Raw genomic sequence first — 14094 nt, 5'->3', positions numbered from 1 at the left:
TTCTCTGTTTTGATTACCACATCATCTACGTAAGCCTCCACCCGCTTGCCCCAGTGATCGGCTAAGCATGTTTGAATGGCTCTCTGATAAGTCGCTCCAGCGTTTTTGAGGCCGAACGGCATGGAGGTATAACAGAAAGCACCAAACGGAGTGATGAACGCCGTTTTCTCCTCGTCTTCCTTTGCCAAACTAATCTGATGATACCCGGAATAGCAATCTAAGAAAGACAGCACAGAACACCCAGCGGTGGAATCCACCACCTGATCTATCCTCGGGAGCCCGAAGGGATCCTTCGGACAGTGTTTGTTGAGATCAGTATAGTCGACGCACATGCGCCAATCCACTTTATTCTTTTTGAGTACAAGAACAGGGTTGGCTAGCCACTCGGGGTGTAATACTTCTCTAATAAATCCCGCCGCGACCAAGCGAGCTAACTCGGCACGAATGGCCTCTCTCTTGTCGGGCGTGAAACGACGTAGCTTTTGCCGGATCGGCCTCGCCTGGGGATAGACCTTCAATTTGTGCTCGGCCAGTTCTCTTGGGACTCCCGGCATATCCGCAGGTTGCCATGCGAATACGTCTCGGTTATCTTGCAGGAACTGGACGAGCGCGCTTTCCTATTTGTCATTCAAACTGGAGCTGATGATGGCCGTCTTGCGCTCATCAGCGAACCCCAGGTTGATCCGCTTGGTTTCTTCAGTCGGCCGCATAGAGGTCGCGGCCTGAGCTTCGTTTACCGGTACAACGAGGTCTTCCCCAGGCTTAGAGTTCGCCGGTGTAGAAGGAACCGTTGACGGCTTGGTGGTGAGGGCTGCTTGGATGGCCACTCGGAAACATTCTGCGGCGCCTTGGAAGTCGGCGCGCACAGTTATGATTCCCTGCGGTCCTGGCATCTTCAGTATCATGTATGTATAGTGTGGAATGGCCATGAACTTAGCCAGCCCCGGCCTCCCAATGATGGCGTTGTACCCGCAGTCGAAGTTCGCCACCTCGAACCTCAGGAACTCGGTTCTGTAGTTCTCCAGAGTTCCGAAGGTGACTGGCATGTAGATGTGGCCCAGCGGGTATTCCCCTTCCGTCGGCACGATGCCGAAGAAAGGAGTGTCCGACTCGTGGAGCTCTTTGAGGTGAACTCCCAAGCCTTGGAGTGTCCGGGGGAAAGTGACGTTGATGCTGCTCCCCCCGTCCACTAGCACCTTCTTTACCCGGCTCTCTCGGATCACCAGATCGACGAGGAGCGGGTATTTGCCTGGATGGTCGAAGTTGAGCCATTGATCCTCCCGAGTGAAAGTGATTGGGTGCTCCGACCACCGGTATGGGGCGGGAGGACCGGTGGTCGCCACCAGTATCTGGCGGTCGTTGAGCTTTTGTTGTCTTTTGTTCTCCTGCGACCCATGTCCGCCGAAGATGACGTTGACCTCCCTGTCAACGCGTGGGAAGGCTTCTCCTCCCCCCTCCTCCTGCTGATGGGGCTGTCGTGGTTCATCTGGTCCTCCCCTCGGCGGAGGAGGCGGTAGAGGTTGGAAGGGTCGGCCGTGCCCGACGGAGTGCTTGAAGTCCCGGCAGTTACGAAGAGTGTGGCGCATGTCCTTGTGGTACGGGCACTGGGCGTCGAGGATGTCGTCCAACGTGCGCTCGCCTCCACGAGGTCCTCCTCCGGCGCGAGAGGCGGGTGGTCCGGCGGCGTGTACTTCTTCACGAGGCCTCTTCTCCCAGCGTTTGTCGGGCGGTTGGTTCGCGTCACGTCGTGGTGCTGCCGGTGCGGGCTTTGCTCCTCCAATGAGATCCTGGGCCCGCTCGTCGGCGGTGATGTAGAGGTCGGCTTCCCGGAACAGCTCCTCGGAGGTAGTCGGCGCCTTTTGTAGTATGGCTCGGACGAAAACCAAGTCATTGGATCCTCTGTAGAAGTCCTCGATCACGGCCGCCTCCGTGACCTCGGGGATGCGGTTTCTCATGGTCTGGAACCTTTTGAGGTACGACCAGAGAGTCTCGTCCCCTCGGCGCTTGATGGATTTGAGGTCCCATGGTTGCGCTGGCTTGTCGGAGAGGGACTGGAAGTTGGCGGTGAAACGTCGACTGAAGTCTCCCCAGTCGTCGATGCAATGTCGGGGTAGATGTCGTAGCCACTGCAGCGCATCTTGCCCAAGGACAATGGGCAGATACGCGGTCATGACGTCCTCAGATGCCCCGGCAGCCCGAGCAGCGGTGGTGTAGACGGCTAGCCAACCCCCTGGATCCTGCTTCGGTTCATATTTGTCGACATTGGATACCTTGAAGTTGGGAGGCCATTGGATGGCCCTAAGGCGCGGAGTAAGAGCGGATACTCCGCACGTGTCCTCCTGTCGTCGGGGACGATGTTTATCCCGGGGAGGGGAGTGGCGATGGTGGTTCCTCGACCGTCCCCGGGTGGTACCGCCAGTTGAAGCTGTTGCCGACTTAGTCCTGGTGGCCTGGCTTTGAGTCGGAAAGCCATGATCTCGATCATACTCCTCCCGACGGCGAATTTCGTTTTCATGCCGCCGTTCGCGCGAAGCATTGATAGAGCTTCGCGCGTCTCGGCGACTGTTGATGGCGTGTCGTAGGTCGTTCGGCGGGTGAGCGAGCGGTAGAAGATGGTTGGCCGCCTGAGTGAATAGTCGTCGGTATCCTTCGGCGTCGGGAGTCCGAGGAAGTCCATCAGCTATCCGAGCTAGTACGCCTCCGACTTCGCTTGGCGTGTTCATAGCTCGAGCGAAGTCGGGGTTCAGGTTGCGCCCGAAGAGCGGATTCTCCCGGCGTTGCCTTGCATCTTGTTCGGCTTGCTCCTGAGTCCGTCGGCGATCACGTTGTCGGGAATTCCTTCGCTCTCTGAAGGCGCGTTCCTCTGGAGTTTCTCCTATCTCCGAGACCTCGTCTCGCGAGACAGGCTGCTCTGGATCCCGTTCTCCGGCCGCATGATGTCGTCGAATGTTCCTGCGTCGGTTCCTCCGTCGGCGGGATTCTCGTTGGGGTGGTTCTTCTCCAGGCGCGGTCGGTTCATCGTCAGAGACGACGGGCGACTCCACTCTCCCGATGAAAAGGACGTCGGGGTAGAATGGTGCTGCTGTCGTGGTGACTTTCTTTCCGTTCTCCTTTGAGGCCGGAGTAACGGAAAGAACGACTTGCCTTTCCCTGGTCCCCTTCTTCCTCGCGATCCATGTCCATTCATTTGTCGGGGAAGTAGACAGCGGAGTCTCCCGGGTCGGCGAGCCTCTAGCTCCAGCCTTTCCGGAGACGATCTTTTTCCGAAGGGTCGGAAGTTGCGTTTCTCCAGCTTTTTCGGAGTTCGTTGGAGGAGACTTCTTTTCCGACGGGTCCGCGATGCGGTGTAGAATTCCCTCTTCATCCGCTATAGATGAGATTGTCCCGAAGCAGAATATGGATCCGGGACGCATGATGATCTTGCTGTGGAAGGTGACGGCCATTGAGCTAGCTTGGATCGTCGACACACCCCCTACCTGGCGCGCCAGCTGTCGGTGTTTTGGGTCCGACCGCACACCCGGGGTTACCCCTCAAGGTGTTTTTAGGAGTAGGACGGTGTCAACGACTGTAGCAAAATGGTTCGTGCCTGATTGCACGAGGGACAGTGGACAAGATTTGCAGGTTCGGGCCGCTTAGAGATGCGTAACACCCTACGTCCTGGTGAGTATTCGAGTGTGGTTACAAGAAGGCTCTCTGGATTGAAGGCACAGAGAGTTTACGTAAGTGGCTTGGTCAAAAATAGGGTTGATCCTTCTGAAGGGGTGCCCCCTAGGCCTTATATACTCGACCGTGGGGCAGTACACGTGGATATGATAACAACAAGTAGCTGAAAGGTAGTGAATCTCTTGAGTTTATCCCTACGTAACCCTCGCCGACTTATCCTCGCATGGCTCCATTGCATGGGGGCTTCAGCGCGGGAAAGTCGGGTCTCCGTTGGGATTTACTTGTTCGTCGTTGTGGGCCGTCCGGGTTTGCTCCAATCCAGGCTTACGTCTTCTCTGCTTTGTTGATCGTTTTTCCCCAGGCCCACGAAAGAACGATCTTACGATTTATTGGGCCCTTGGGCCTTTCGGGAGATCTTTTATTTCTTTAGTGGACCCGCGGGATATCTATCCCCCACAATGTCAACCCGCCACCGGGGTTCTTAAGACCAGATCAGGTTCACGCGAACCGAGAGCATAGATACACCACCGTCCAGCCTCTTGCCACAGAGGGTACACGCTACTCTCGCCACCGCTCCACGCCCATTTCGTGTTATCTTATTCTGGCCTTAGTCTGCCCGAGGCAAAGCTTACCCATGACGAGGCATGTGACCAGTTAAAGGGTCCTCGATTATCAAGCCTACATACGCATCCAATCCTTAATCAACCTGGGTAGAACATCACCTGTTCCTAGCCCAAGTCCCGATTTAAGTACTTCAACCCTTAGGATTGTTTGTATTCCATAGGATGAAAAGAGCATCACAGGGAACTTTGCAGTAAGATCCCACCATGCTCCTAATGAAAATATATTCTTGCAGGTAGAAGCCATCCTTCCTCAGGATAACCCCTGAGCTAGGCAGTATTGCAAAAGACAACATCTAACCACAAGATCTAAGCAGGGCTAAGCATTTTTGTAAATCATATTTTGATACTTCACCAGAAGTATCTATAAAGGTATGGATATCAAGGAAGGCAATGCATCAAAGGGTTCCAAGCAACTCCTATAAACCTAATGCACATTTCACTAGACTTAAAGTGTGCAAAAATTATTTAAAAACACAAGGAAGGGGTTGCATGCACCGGGGCTTGCCTGGAATAAACACTATGTTAGTGTTTGTTAGATGACGTCTGCTTGACGAGTATCCCTCGACCGAACATTCGCTTGATTTAACCATCTTCAGGTTGGTCCATCAGCTTCACCATGCGGAGTAGTCCACGCTTGGGGTCGACTTGACTCAAGTTCTCCGCATCTCGTGGTTAATCAACGTACCTGAATGAAATGCATTATGCACATGAATGCATATAGACCGGAATATTTTAAACCTAAATAGTACTACGCGATAGCGAATTAAACGCCTAGCGGCGAGGCGTTGTACTATTTTATACGAAAGCACTAGTTATCGACGTACGACTAAGCGCAATAATTACGCTTCTCGAACCTAACGCAAACATCACGAACAACAAACTATACACAAGAAATACAATTAGCCTAATCACAACTTATCAGTTAATTAATTAAATTCTGAACTAATCCCTTGCCTTATAAATTATACTACATCTTTATAAGTGATTAAAATATTTTATCATCACACATGCCTACCAAAATTCTACTCGGTCCACTAATTCAGCTAAGTGACCGGAATAGCGAAATAACTCGCTATAACTGAATCTGGCTCGATAATCGCAAGAACTGCGAAGTCGACGAGAGTTTCGTGACTTACGCAATTTATCGAGCATCTTAATGAGCATCGCACTAGCACATTAATTTATTCATCGATCGAACTATTCTGAATAATTTATCAGCTTACCGTTTCCACAGCTGACACGAATCCACGAGATCGGTAGCGATTTTCCGATCCAGGTAATTTGTCGAGCGCTTAGAAAATATCGCGCTGCTAGCTTCGTCTTCAGCACTAAATCTCCTTCCAAAATTATAATCGGCTCGAACTTCACAAAGAAAATGATTAAACCCTGGTTTAGGATGTACGACGATCAGCTGGCAGGCGGTGTACTAGAGCTTTCGTTCCTTAATCCTTCATCAGCTGGGACTCCTTTTCCAATCATCACATACACAGGAGAGCAGCGCAAGTACCCTGTCAAAATGACGGATCGACGAAGTCGCTGCTCACGGCGCGGCGTCGAAGGACGGCAACGTTGCATCAACTAGCAACAGCAAACGATGTTGTACCAACGGCAGGGCCGAAAACGATGATGGCAGGGAGCTTCGACGGCTGGACGCGCGACGAAGAGAAGGAACGCTCGGCTGGGAGCTTTGGCGGCCGGAAAAATCTTGCGATGGCTGAGGACGACGGCAGAGAGGATAGCGACGGGAGGAGATGAAGACGGCGACCAGATTTTTCCTTGCTGCCCAAACGGATGAGAACAACGGTTGGAATAAAATGAGCAGAACTTACGCGAGGGAAGAAGATAAGGGAGATAGCTGTGTGGTGATATTTCTTGAGCTGAACTCGTGAGTCGTTTCGTGAAAAAAAATCCTAGGCTCAAGAGGATATGCTAGTGCTCCACGGAAGAGGGAAGGAGATGAAAATGGCTCCGGAAAATCTGGAAAGATATTTCCTATTTTTACTTATTTTTACAAAAGTGAAATGCAGATATTATGGGGTATGAAACGAGGGTCTACAAGATATATAAAAAGGGTCGAACCAAATAAGATCGACAACAATATTTAAACCGGATTTAATTTAGTAAATACTTCGGAGTCAGATAAATTTTCACCCATTATTTATATCCGAAGTTTTGGGATCTAGGCGAGAAACGACAGACCGAAATAAACTGATTTCGGCACTGATAATTTGTTCGGCGTGATTCGACCGAAATTAGCCGAAACAATATCTGCGAACGTATACGCGATTTTGTCTTCGAAACAGCGTGCTGAAGAATAAATTGGATTATAACATCACGCACGATTTTTCTCGGACAACACGCGATTCAGACTATTTTGCCCCGAACATTTTAGTCGTTGAGTTCAAATTAATTTGTTTGGGATAAAAATTACCCAGTGGGTCGAGCTTCCGAATTCGTGTTCGCGCGAGCGACGAATTTTAATTAATCATCGGACGCACCAATTTTTGGAACGACTATGTTCCGAACATCACTAAAATTTCGGAAGAGCCCAGATGGATAGAATAAAAACGACGTCGCGAGTGCGACAGACGGAACAGATGCAATCCTAAAATCGCGATGGCGAAAATAATTAGAATATAGCATCTGTTTTATTCACTGATATTTCGTGCGTAAGTCCGACTCGTTGTCGAGCGGAATATAAACACCTGAGGTGTTACAATAGCCTCACTAAACACATAGCCATTCGGTATCATTGTCTTAGGGATCACCAACAAAAGGGGGATATCGAGATTGCATATATTAACAGTAAAGAACAATTAGCCGATATCTTTACCAAGCCACTAGATGAACAAACTTTTAACAAACTTAGGCATGAGCTAAATATTCTTGATTCTTGGAATTTCTTTTGATGTTTTGCACACATAGCTCATAAACATACATTTGATCATGTCTCTTTTATATGCTATGAGTAATGTGTTTTTCAAGTATATTTCCAATCAAGTCATAAATTGAAAGGGAATTGGAGTCTTCGGCGAAGACAATGGCTTCCACTCCACTCCATCAAATTACTCATCCTTCGTCGTCGCTCCGAGCAACTCTCCAACTTTGGTATAATCTTCACTCATATTTTATTTGCCAAAGGGGAGAAAGTAGTTACTAAGGGCTTATATTTCACTCATATATCCGTTTTTGGTGATTCATGCCAAAGGGGGAGAAAGTATTAGCCCAAAGCAAAAGGACCGCACCACCACCAATTTTCAAAATTTAAAAGGTCTTGAAATGATGAATTTTTCAATTGGAATCTTAGTTTTGATAGAATTTCAAAATTGGAACACCCTCTTCAAAAACTAATATCTAAAACCCTCTTGAACACTAAGAGGAGGATTTTATTGAGGGGGAGTTTTGTTTAGTCAAAGGAAAAGCATTTGAAACAGGGGGAGAAAATTTCAAATCTTGAAAAATGCTTCTCAAAATCTTATTCATTTACCTTTGACTATTTGCAAAAGGACTTTGAAAAGAATTTACAAAAGGATTTGCAAAAACAAAACATGTGGTGCAAGCGTGGTCCAAAATGTTAAAAAAATAAAGAAACAATCCATGCATATCTTAAAGAAAATATTTATTGGTTCAATACTAAGTAACCTTTGCACTTACATTTTGCAAACTAGTTCAATTATGCACTTCTATATTTACTTTGGTTTGTGTTGGCATCAATCACCAAAAAGGGGGAGATTGAAAGGGAATTAGGCTTACACCTTTTTCCTAATTGATTTTGGTGGTTGAATTGCCCAACACAAATAATTGGACTAACTAGTTTGCTCTAGTCTATAAGTTTTACAGGTGCCAAAGGTTCACAATAAGCCAATAAAAAGACCAAGAAAGGGTTCAAACAAAGAGAGAAAAAGACATCCCAAAAGGCACCCTGGTCTGGCGCACCGGACAGTGTCCGGTGAACCACCGGACAGTGTCCGGTGCACCAGGGCACTCGACAATGAACTTGCCACCTTCGGGAAAATGGGAGGCCGCTCCGCTATAATTCACCAGACTATCCGGTGAAGCACCGGACAGTGTCCGGTGTGCCAGCGGAGCAACGACTACTTCGCGCGCAACGGTCGACTGCAACACATTTAATGCGCGCCTGCGCGCGCAGTTGGTGCACCGGACAGTCTACAGGACCTGTCCGGTGCACCACCGGACAGCCCAGAGGCCCCACCTGTCAGAGCTCCAACGGTCGAACCCCAACGGCCTGCTGACGTGGCTGGCGCACCGGACAGTGTCCGGTGCGCCATGCGACAGCAGACTTCCAACGACCACATTTTGGTGGTTGGGGCTATAAATACCCCAACCACCCCACATTCAATGGCATCCAAGTTTTCCACCTTCAACACATTACAAGAGCTATAGCATTCAATTCTACACACAACCAAAGAGATCAAATCCTCTCCGAAGTCCGGAATCACTCCAAATCAAATAGTGACTAGAGAGAGCGACATTTGTGTTTATTTGAGCTCTTGCGCTTGGATTGCTTCTTTTCTTTCTCATTCTTCTTGTGATCAAACTCAATTATAACCAAGGCAAGAGACACCAATTGTGTGGTGATCCTTGCGGGAACTTTGTGTTCCGTTTGATTGAGAAGAGAAGCTCACTCGGTCTAAGTGACCGTTTGAGAGAGGGAAAGGGTTGAAAGAGACCCGGTCTTTGTGATCACCTCAACGGGGAGTAGGTTTGCAAGAACCGAACCTCGGTAAAACAAATCATCGTGTCTCACTCTTTATTTGCCCGTGATTTGTTTTTGGCCCTCTCTCTCGGACTCGTTTATATTTCTAACACTAACCTGGCTTGTAGTTGTGCTTCAGTTTATAAATTTCAGATTCGCCCTATTCACCCCCCCTCTAGGCGACTTTCAAGCCTGCAGGTGGGGCCAAAGCTTGATTGGTGATTAGTGCGCCGCTTCCGTGCGTTTGCTGACGTAATCACCACCATCCGCCTTCGGTCACGCCAACTGCTATGTCTGTCCCCGCGGCTGACTAACCTGTGGCCCCCACGGCTGATGGTTTCGCCGGGCCACGCGCTAGGCGCCTTGATACCGCTGCATTGGTTTAAAAATCACCTTCTCTGTCTTCTACGGCGGCCCCGAGGAGGCGCAGTACTGGCGCGAGCGGCGATTCGCTCTTTCTGCACCTAGGAGCCAACGCCCAAGGAGTATGACTTGTGGGCCTGGGCCCCCGTGTCATAGACTGGGCCGTTGTTTTCGGCAGGGATGAAGAGGCGCTACCACGGGCGGCGGTTCGCTCCTCGCATGGCGGTTCACCTTCTTCGCACTCGGAGAGCAGCACACTAGCTGTATGACTTGTGGACCCGGGCCCCCTGTCATAGGCTAGGTTGCTTTGGTGCGCATCGGGCGAGATTTTCCGCGGCGTCTCGGGGCGCGAGCGGGAGAGTCTGCCTTGAAAAAGGGATTCACCCCGCGTGCAACAGTTACGCTTTCGCATTCTCTCCCAATTGCTGCGCCCTTTCGCCTCCGAGCTCTCCGCGCCCCTTTGCATTCGTGCTCTTCTGCTTTCCGCCGCCGTAGTCGCCATTGCCTCGCTAGTTCATCCTGAGCGTTTCGAGTCCGAGGGGGCACTCAACCTGGTGCGCAACCTGCTCGGATGGAGCGCGCCGGCGCCACTCCCCTTGGCGATCTCGCCGTCGGGGAGTTCGTGCTCTTCGTCTCCTACCTCTCCTGTGGGTTGGCACTGCCGATCTCGCCTTTCTTCTTGTTGCTGCTGGAGGAGCTCGGCCTCTAGCTTCAGCACCTCACGCCCCACTCCATCCTCTAGGCGGCCATCTTCGCCAACCTCTGCGAGATGTTTGTAGGGGTGGCCCTTTTTCGCCTGTGCTCAAATGAAAGGATGTTGCACAGCAACCTTCCGGAGATGGAAAGCGAGTTGACTTGCGACTCCACCCATCGCATGTGTAAGGAAAATGGACCCCAGGCCGTTTGGCTAATTGAGTTTTGGTGTTTGATGATCAACACAATCCGTGAACTAATAAGTTTTCTAGTGTTTGTGTTTGTAGTTCACAGGATGCTAGATTAACTTGGACTAAGGAATTGAGGAAAGCAACACCTCAAAAGAAGACATTAAAAAGATCCAAGAAAAGTCCAAGTGTGCTGCATGCGGACTGTCTGTGCGTGGAGCACCGGACTGTCCGGTGCCCAAACGCCGGACTGTCCGGTGCACCAGGGAATCACAGTCCAACGGCTAGTTCCAGGTGGCACCCGGAGAGAAGACCACCGGACTGTCCGGTGTGAGGATCGGACTGTCCGGTGTGGAAAGCCTGAGGCGCCAACGGTCACCTGCTCGGACAGGGCAACGACTAGGCGCACCGGACAGGCTACAGTGCACTGTCCGGTGTGCCGCAGAAAGCAGCAGCTTTTCTCCAACGGCTCTATTTGTGTTGGGGGCTATAAATACACCCCCAACCGGCCATTTCCAAGTGTGGGAGCCCAAGAGACATACCAAGGCATATAGTAGACATTCCCAAGTGCTCTTACACCCAAGTGCTTAATAGAATCACTCGGTGATTAGCGTAGGTGCTTTGCGAAGTGCTTAGCTTAGTTAGACCACTTTAGCGCTTGCTCTTGGTGAACCCTAGATTGTTGAGTGAGTTTAGATAAACCTCACAACCCCTTGGCTCTTGCGTGAGCCGTTGTAATTGTACTGAGTGGGGCGAGTGTCTTGCGAGACCGTGACAACCGCGTTTGTGTCATGGCCGCCATCGTGTACCGGAGGGAACGAGGCCTGCGACGTTTCGGCCGGAAGCTTGATAGTGGAGACGGCGAGGAGCGTCCGTGAGAAGCCCGAAGCGGAGCACCACTTGCGCATGGAGAAGGCCCGTGGCTCTCTACGGAGTTACTCGACCGAGGTGCTTGGCCCTCGCGTGGGCTTCCCTTTGCGTAGGGGCACCAATGAGGATTAGTCAGGACCTTGCGCGGTTCCGGATACCTCGGTAAAAATACCGGCTTCATCCACGAGAGTTTGCTTCTCTACTTTGCTCTTTAAGTTTCCGCATTTATGTTAAGCATTTAAGTTTCAATCTTGTAGTAATACTTATTTAGTGTAGATTGAAACTTAGCCATTGCGGTAGAGATAGCAACACTTAGACAAAACCTAGTTTGCACATTCTAGTTTGACTATTTGCATAGGTTTTGCTCTAGGGATTTAATTGTGGCCTAGTTTAGTAAAAGTCTTAGAAGTCCTAATTCACCCCCCCCTCTTAGGCGTCACCCGTTTCCTATAGCATGAACTCCATCGCCTCCTGCAGCGGCCTCGTCAGCTCCTTCCTGAACTTTACCAGCATCTCGTGGTACGCCTCCATGAACTAGTCCAGCTCTGGCTCCGTCCCAGCGGCCAGGCCGCCGAGCGCCATGCGCTGCCGCGCCTCCACCTCCTGCGCTATTTCCGTCAGCCTCGCCGACACCTCCGGTGGTGCCCCCACCTTGTTGCACTCGAGGTAGGCAGTGAGGAGCGAGTAGTAGTGTGGGTGCAAGATGATCTTGACCTTGATGGCCTCGACGTCGCCTCCGTAGGGAGGCGACGACGAGGGTTCCAGGCAACGCAGGCGACACCGGGGCCCCAGGCGATGGAGGCGACGACGAAGGCACTTGAAGATCTCCAGGCGAAGCATCGCACCGGGGTTCGGCGCATTGCTACATGGGCCAGCGAGGCGAGCACGACACTGGTGCCGCTCGGCATGAGTCCCATCCCGATGTCGGAGCTGCCGACGTCTATCTCCGACGCGCTCCCGGTGCTGGACTCCGTCGCCGACCGCCTCCGACGCCTGGACCAGATTCTTGGCGTATGCCTGGAGGCCGAGGGCGGCAGGCTCTGCCGGGCGGTGATTGAGTACATCTTGACATGCTTCCGGAGCCACGACCTGACCATCTCCTTGGAGCCGGGGATCGCTGGTCTGGTGGCCGATACTGAAGACGCCGCACGGGAGGCCGTACAAGATGTTGTGGAACTGGTGGCCGAACGTTTCCAGCGGGATCCTGCTGATGATGAGTAGCTAGATCTGCAGAGAGAAGGCAAGGGTCCCGCTGGAAAGCGGCTTTGTAATATTTTTTGTTCTTTGTAAGATACTTTTGAGTACTATTTATCGAGTAGTATTAGCACTTATCTGCATGCTATTTGTCCTTGTTGTATGTGCTGTTACCAACTCCTCCCTGGTACTTGGCCCCCTAGGATGTAGGCTCGACGTGTCGAGGCTGGATACCACTATACCTAAGAAAGAGTTGGTGACCCGGCCCCTAGGAGGTAGTCTCGACTGGGACCTGGACCTGTACACAGCTTCGGCTAGGAAGTGTTAGTAGCACACCCATAGGACCCATCGTCTAGTATCAGCCATCCTTTGATTCATGCAACAGGACCTGCAGGATTGAGTCTGGGAAGCCAAGCCTCATGTCCGGACCTACAAGATCACAACTCCAAATACTAGGGCACCCGTTGCAGAGTGGTGGAGGTGCAGGCTTAGGGTACGGGACCAGGCTAAGTGGCTACACAACTCCAGACCACCCTTAGAAACAAGCGCCCATTCTCTAGAACCGGACCCGCAGGTTGTCGGACCCCTTGTATCAGGATGGGGGTCCCGAACTGCAAGCCTGGCTTACTCAATTCGGATGTCATCATACCAGCAAGGGTAGGGGTGTGCTGTCGCGTAGAGTGCACAATAGCAGCACCAGGCGCAGGGCGGTTGACGGCCTGTGGTGTGGAAGACGCAGCTTCTTCCTCCATCAGGAAGTCCTCGGTAACGAAGTCATGGTGCTCGACGATGTGGACCATGGTGTCGAGCAGGAAAACAACAAAAAACCTAATGCCAAAGCCTCATACCTGGCGCGCCAAATGTCGGAGAGGAAATTCTCCGGCCGGGTGGCGGAACGCACCCGCCCTAAATCCTAAGATGAGGAGGGGCCTAAGCGTTTTGCCTGCTAGATGGATTCAAGATGAACACAAGAACACACAAGGGTTTAGAGTGGTTTAGGCCGCCGGAGCATAATACCCTACTCCATTATTTGTGTATTGTATGAGAGTCTGAGTGAATCTGAGTCGGTCTAAGTGAGTCTGAGAGCGTGTGTCTTGTAACGTCGTGTGCCCTCCCTTTTATAGCTCAAGGGGGGCACGTACAAGGATGCTGAGCCCTGACATGTGGGGCCAGGAGCAAAACGGAGAGAATACATTATAGAAGTAGCTAGTGCCTGAGCAATCTCCTAGCGCCATGTTGTCCGTAGTCCATGCAGTGTAGATATGCTGCGGCTGCTTCCTTGGTGACGCCCGAGTAATGATGGGCGTAGTGCATGCGGCAACATGGGCATACTGCCTACCAGTGGAATGGACAGGAACGCCGCCTGCAGAATGGACTGGTCGCCGCCTGCCCGCAGAATGGACAGGTCTCATTAAATGCGGAGGCGGCACATCGCCTGCCAGTGGAATGGACAGGGCTCATTAAATGCCGAGGCGGCACATCACCTGTCAGTGGAATGGACTGGCGGCGCGCCCTATCCGCAATAAATGCAGAGGCCATGCAGCCCAGAGGCCTTACATCAGGCTCCACCCGTTGGCTTACGTCACGCGCAGTAGACCACGTGGCACCATCGGGTCTCCGCCTGGGCGGGGAGCGGAAGCGTATACGATAAGGTCCGGACACGTGTCGACTCCGGACCCCCGCCTGTCCTTGATTAAGGCCTAGGTATTCTCTGTCCCAGAATCCCGGGACCCCATCCGGGGGTCCGGTTTGCGCCCGTGGAGGTCTTGGATCTTACCAGGAG

General features: G+C 51.6%; 1 pseudogene; it reads right to left on the bottom strand.

Annotated features, from left to right (window-relative positions):
- Positions 1-10104: 10104 nt before the first annotated feature.
- Positions 10105-11957, bottom strand: LOC118472039 (homeotic protein knotted-1-like; annotated as a pseudogene).
- Between the last annotated feature and the right edge of the window lie 2137 nt (positions 11958-14094).

This window comes from Zea mays, chromosome 5 (assembly GCF_902167145.1).
Source record: "Zea mays cultivar B73 chromosome 5, Zm-B73-REFERENCE-NAM-5.0, whole genome shotgun sequence".
NCBI lineage: Eukaryota > Viridiplantae > Streptophyta > Magnoliopsida > Poales > Poaceae > Zea > Zea mays.
The sequence above is the reverse complement of the archived record's forward strand: the minus strand, read 5'-3'. Positions and strand labels throughout refer to the sequence as shown.